The following is a 6,000-nucleotide window of genomic DNA, read 5'->3' as shown; positions in this document are numbered from 1 at the left end:
GTAGGTACACCAACAATGCTGTTTGGGATTTCCAGGATTTTGACCCAGAGACAGTGATGTTCCAAGTCCAGATGGTGTATGGCTTGGAGAGGAACTTGCATCTGCTGCCCTCCTCCCACGGGGCGGGGGAAGTCCCGGGTTTGGAAGGTGGTGCCAAAAGAGCCAGTCTTGGGTCACCGCCGTCGTGCATGTTGTAGATGGTGCCACTGTGCCGGAGACGAATGTTATTTAAACATCATCAATCCAAAAGGAAATTCAGGGGAAACATCTTTGTTCTGAGTGGCGAGAAGGTGGAGCTGGCAACGACGGGGAGGCCAGAAGCACGGTAGCACAGTAGTTAGCACAGTTGCTTCACAGTGCCAGGGTCCCAGGTTTGATTCCCCGCTGGGTCACTGTCTGTGCGGAGTCTGCACGTTCTCCCCGTGTCTGCATGGGTTTCCTCCGGGTGCTCCGGTTTCCTCCCATAGTCCAAAGGTGTGCAGATTAGGTGGATTGGCCGTGCTAAATTGCCCTTAGTGTCCAAAAAATGTTAAGTGGGGGTTACTGAGTTACGGGGATAGGGTAGATTGGTGGGTTTCGGTAGGGTGCTCTTTGTAAGGGCCTCTGCAGACTCGATGGGCCGAATGGCCTCCTTCTGCACTGTACATTTTATGATTCAGCACGGACACATTTGATGAATAGATGCACCGGTGAGAAAGGAATCGGAGGCTGGGGTGATGGGAATGGGACGAAGAAGGAAGTTCCTGTGGGGCACGGAGCAGTTGGGCCGATTTGTACGCGGCAGTTGGGGATCGATCGCCCGTTGAACGGTCGCTGCGCGCGGCCTCGGTTTAAACCCGCCAGCCAGCGCCCCCGCGCACGCAGCTTCGGTTTAAACCTCCCGCCAGCCAGTGCCCGCGCACGCAGCTTCGGTTTAAACCTCCCGCCAGCCAGTTCCCGCGCACGCAGCTTCGGTTTAAACCTCCCGCCAGCCAGTGCCCGCGCACGGAGCGCCGTGCAACTGGACTTGCCTGCGTAGGAACTTTGTGCCAGTCTGACCGAGCAACTTTTGAATCAAGGCCGGGATTTGCACATTTTTGGTTTGTTTTCTTCTCACTTTTCATTTATTTGTTGTTGTAAATTTCGCCAGCTTGTTGTCAAGTAAGTTACCCGTCCATTTCCTGGTGTTGCCCGTCCATTAACAGGTAAGGAATTCGCCCTGCCCCACCCCCACGGCGGGCAGCAGCTCTCCATTTCTTGGAGTATTGCCTGGAACTGACATTTCAGCCTGATTAGGTAGTGAATCAAAATACCCCAGGTACCAGAAATAACTTGTATCGAGATCAACCTAAAGAGCCTCAAAGTTACAGCCAATGACGTTATTTTTGAAGTGTAATCACTGCTTTTATTTGGCAGTTAACAGTTTGTTGGACCTCCAACAGCATTTACTTTTTTGATGTGTTCAGCAATTTGCGATCAGTTTTTATTCCCTTTTGCACAAAGTCTGACTAACGTTACTGAAGGAGGACAACAGAACAGAGCAAAGAAAACAAACTCAAGTCCAGTCTCTGAGGCTTGCGTCCGATCCTGGTTGACCGCCAGAGAGGTGGCGGAGGGGACGACGGCGCCTTGACAGGCGGGCTGGAAGCCTGACTGGTGGTCTCGTGGTGTGAGGTATCAGGAGGTGGCAATTCAACATATGGAAATGGAGGAGAAAGTGGTTGCGGGCAGGCAACTTTGCGCAGTGCCCGTCGATTCCTTTGCACGATGGAGCCATCAGCCATATGTACAACATAAGAGCGGGGTGCGGCCTGTTGAACAACGACAGCCGGGGCAGACCATCTGGTATCTGGATCCTGATAGTGTCTGCCGGGGATAGCATGGCCAGATCGGTGGCATGGGCATCATAGCCCTGCTTTTGACGGTCTCTGAGCTGCTGCATCTTCTGCAGCACCGGGAGGTGATCCAGGTAGGGCAGGTGTATGGCTGGAACCGTCGTCCGCAGATCCCTGTTCATCAGGAGTTGAGCTGGCGACATGCCAGTGGAGAATGGAGTTGCCCTGTACGCGAGCAGTGCAAGGTGTATGTCGGAAGCAGGGTCCACGGCCTTGCAGATGAGCTGTTTCACAATGTGCACTCATTTCTCGACTTTTCCATCGGACTGCGGATAGTGCGGACTGGAGGTGACATGCTGGAAATCGTATGACCTGGCAAACGTGGACCATTCTCGACTGTTAAAGCACGGGCCATTATCGCTCATAATGATGATTGGGATGCCATGCCTTGAGAACGTCTCCTTACAAGCTTTGATGACGGTCCGAGAGGTGAGGTCCGGGAGCTTCAGCACCTCAGGGTGATTCAAGAAATAGTCGATGATCAATACGTAGTCGCGACCATTCGCATGAAAGTGGTGGATGCCAACCTTGGACCACGGAGAGGTCACTATGTCATGCTGTTGGAGCATCTCCTTGCTCTGTGCTGGCTGGAACCGCTGACAGGGAGCACAGTTCAGGACCATGTTCGTGATGTCCTGGCTGATGCCGGGCCAGTAGCAGCTTGCCGGGCTCTGCGTCTGCACTCGACGCCAAGGTGTCCCTAATGAATCTGGCACAGCACCAAGCTCTGGAGACTGAGCGAATGACAATCCTGTTCAGCTTGAGGAGGATACCATCAATCACCATCAGGTTGTTCTTCACATTGTAAAATTGTGGGCACTGCCCTTTCTGCCAGCCATTGGTGAGGGGGGGATGATACGCTGCAAGAGGTAGTCCTTGGCCGTCTCATCACGGATGAGAACTACCTTCTCATCTGTTGCCGGGAGAGTGCTAGCACACAGGTGCACCTGCGATTCGATGTGCTGGATGATCTCCAGCGGCTCACTGGGCGAGGTGACGGTGTGGGACAATGCATCAGCGATGATGAGCTCCTTGCCAGGTGTGTACACCAAGTTGAAGTCATACCTCCTAAATTTAAGCAGGATTCTCTGCAACCGAGGCGTCATGTCGTTCAGGTCCTTGTGGATGATGTGGACCAGAGGCCTATGATCTGTCTCGACAGTGAATGTTGGCAGACCGTAGACAAAATCATGAAATTTGAGGATGCCGGTGAGAAGACCCAAGTACTCCTTCTCAATCTGTGCATATCTGGTTTCAGTGGGCGTCATCACCCTTGATGCGTAGGCTACTGGTGCCCAGGATGATGTGTCATCCCGTTGAAGCAACAGCGCACCAATGCCAACCTGACTCGCATCTGTGGATATCTTTGTCTCCCGGTCCGGGTCGAAGAATGCCAGGAGTGGTGCAGTGGTGAGCTTGGCTTTCAACTCCAGCCACTCTGTCTGGTGTGCCGCCTTCCACTCAAAGGCAGTTGACTTTTTCACCAGGTTGTGTTGGGCCTTGGTGTGTGTGGCTATGTTTGGAATGAATTTGCCCAGAAAATTGACCATACCCAAGAAGCGCAGCACCGCCTTTTTGTTCTCGGGGACCTTCATCGCCTCGATGGCCGTGATTTTGTCTGTGTCCGGGCGCACACCATGCTGTGAGATCTGGTCGCCTAGGAACTTGAGCGTGGATGTGCCAAAACAACATTTGGACCTGTTTAACTTCAGGCCGTTGGCATGTGCACGGCGGAAAACCGTCTGGAGATGGGACACATGTTCTTCAGTGGTCGTGGACCATATGATGATGTTGTGCACGTACACACGAACCCCTTCAATGCCTTCCATTATCTGCTGCATGATGCGATGGAATATCTCCAATGCCAAGATGATGTCAAATGGCATGCGATTGTAGCAGTATCTGCCAAAAGGCATGTTGAAGTTGCAGAGCCTTCTGCTGGACTCTTCCAGCTGGATTTGCCAAAATCCCTGTAATGCGTCCAATTTGGTGAAGAAGCGCGCGTGTGCCATCTCACTCATGAGTTCCTCCCGCTTTGGGGGACGGGGTAGTGTTCCGCATGATATTCTTATTGAGATCCTTGGGATCAATGCAGAAGCGCAGATCCCCCGAAGGCTTCTTTACGCACACCATCGAGCTGACCCAGTCAGTCGGTTCGGTGACCTTGGATATGATGCCTTTTTGCTGAAGATCCTTGAGCTGTGCCTTCAGGCGCTCTCTCAGTGGAGCAGGGACTCGTCGTGGTGCGTGGACCACTGGCTTGGCATCAGGCCGTAGCAGAATCTTGTATCGATATGGCAGCGGGCCCACCCCGTCGAACACATCTGGATACTGGGTGAGGATATCGTCGATGCCGGCCTGAAGATCCACATGGGAGTATGTCGTGGTGTAAACCCTTTGAATGAGGTTCAGATGCTTGCAGGCGTGCACATCTAGTACGGATGCCCTGTCCGGCTCAACAATTTCAAAGCGTAACCGTGCTTATGTGTGTCGGTTGGATATGTGCAGATGGCAGGATCCCAGTGCCGTGATGGCATTCCCGTTGTAATCCAGGAGTTTGCAGGCAGCTGTTGCGTCTGAAGTCTGCCTGTGAATGGAGATTGGCAGAGGCACCTGTGTCCAGCTTGAAATGGATAGGCAGTGGTTGACCTTCATTACTGCTCGCCATTTGTCCTCGGAATCCACAGCTAGGATCGATTGGGCTTGCGATGTGTCTGATGTGGCATATTCATACTTTGTAATAATGCCCACACGGCAGGCGTTGTCCAGGCATTCAGCATCTGGATCCGTTGCACTGCCAGGATCAGAATGCTGTAGGCGTTGTTGCACACTCCGGATGCGCCGTCGTCGGAATTGAGAGTGCTGGCTCCTGACTGGTGGTGCAGATCTGCACAGGGCTGCATAGTGGCCTGGCTTCCCGCAGTTTAAACAGCGCTTGTCTCTTGCAGGGCAGTGTTTCTTTAAATGGCCTGTGCCACAGCTCGAACACGTCATGACATCGGCGTCCTGACGCTCCGTGCGTTGCTGCACATGCGCAGTGCGGTTCTCGGACGTCTGCACCTGCGCAGTGCGGGTTTCGGCCGCTTCGTTATCCCGTGCGCATCGCGCATGCGTCGGGCCCCGGGAAGAGCGTGCAAAATGGCCGCTTTCGTCGCTGTTGAGGCGCTGCATCCGGGAGATGGTCTGCATACTTTCCGCTTCGTGGGGGTGCTATGTCTTTTCATCCGACGACACTTCGTCCACGTCTTTTGGTCCAACGTCTTTTTGTCCGCACGTCTTTTGGTCCTACGTCTTTTTGTCCGATGATTTTTTTCGTCAAAGACTTTTTGTAACTTGTTACGTCTTTTTGTCCGATGATTTTTTTTGTCAAAGACTTTTTGTAACTTGACTTTTTGTAAATAGAAATCAAGGCATAATATCTTCACTAATGCACATAGCAAGGTATAATATGTAATAAAGGATTTTTATTACCGGTCTCTTTCCTTTAACGAGCCTCGTTAAAGGATAGTTATTATCGTTCTCTTTCCTTTAACGAACCTCGTTAAAGGATAGTTATTATCGTTCTCTTTCCTTTAACGAGCCTCGTTAAAGGATAGTTATTATCGTTCTCTTTCTTAATTCGCCCATCCCGAAATGGCAAAGTTCATTGTGTCGATGAAGAGCAAAAGAAAGGTAGCTGATGAAAGTAATTACATCTACGATTTTCATTCAAGCAGTACAAACCTAGGAAAAGAATACTGGAGATGTGAGAAAAGAAGGCTGTGTTCGGTGCGGATTCACACGGTAATGGAAAACAATGAGCCGAAAATTATTTATTTTTCTAATGAGCACCTTCATCCAGCTGATGTTGATTCGTTAAATGCTAGAAAAGCAGTTGCAGAAATAAAGCATGAAGCAGTGGAAAACATAGCAGCAAGTTCGCGTAGCATACTAGCGGCCAAGTTTACGCAACTATCAGAAAATACCTGTTCTCAACTTCCTAGGTTGCCCGTCGTCTCAAGGACTATTCAAAGGTGCCGACAAAAAAATTCTGGATTTCCCGCTAATCCAGCGGCTAGACACGGTTTTGAAATACCTAACGAATATTGTAAACTTGACAATGGCGAACAATTTCTGAGATACGATT

At 51.1% G+C, this 6,000-nt stretch overlaps 1 protein-coding gene across 2 annotated transcripts in view; it reads left to right on the top strand.

Annotated features, from left to right (window-relative positions):
• Nucleotides 1-976: 976 nt before the first annotated feature.
• LOC119973504 (peroxisomal succinyl-coenzyme A thioesterase-like) overlaps nt 977-6,000 on the top strand; it is a 95,606-nt gene continuing 90,582 nt past the window's right edge. The window contains exon 1 of one of the 2 annotated variants that reach the window (XM_038811739.1): nt 977-1,079. The gene's annotated coding sequence lies outside the window, so the exon portion shown is untranslated. The remainder of the gene's footprint in view (nt 1,080-6,000) is intronic. The other variant, XM_038811740.1, reaches the window with a different exon arrangement.

Source organism: Scyliorhinus canicula, chromosome 11 (assembly GCF_902713615.1).
Source record: "Scyliorhinus canicula chromosome 11, sScyCan1.1, whole genome shotgun sequence".
Taxonomy (NCBI): Eukaryota; Metazoa; Chordata; class Chondrichthyes; order Carcharhiniformes; family Scyliorhinidae; genus Scyliorhinus; species Scyliorhinus canicula.
This window is presented reverse-complemented; position numbering and strand designations above follow the sequence as displayed.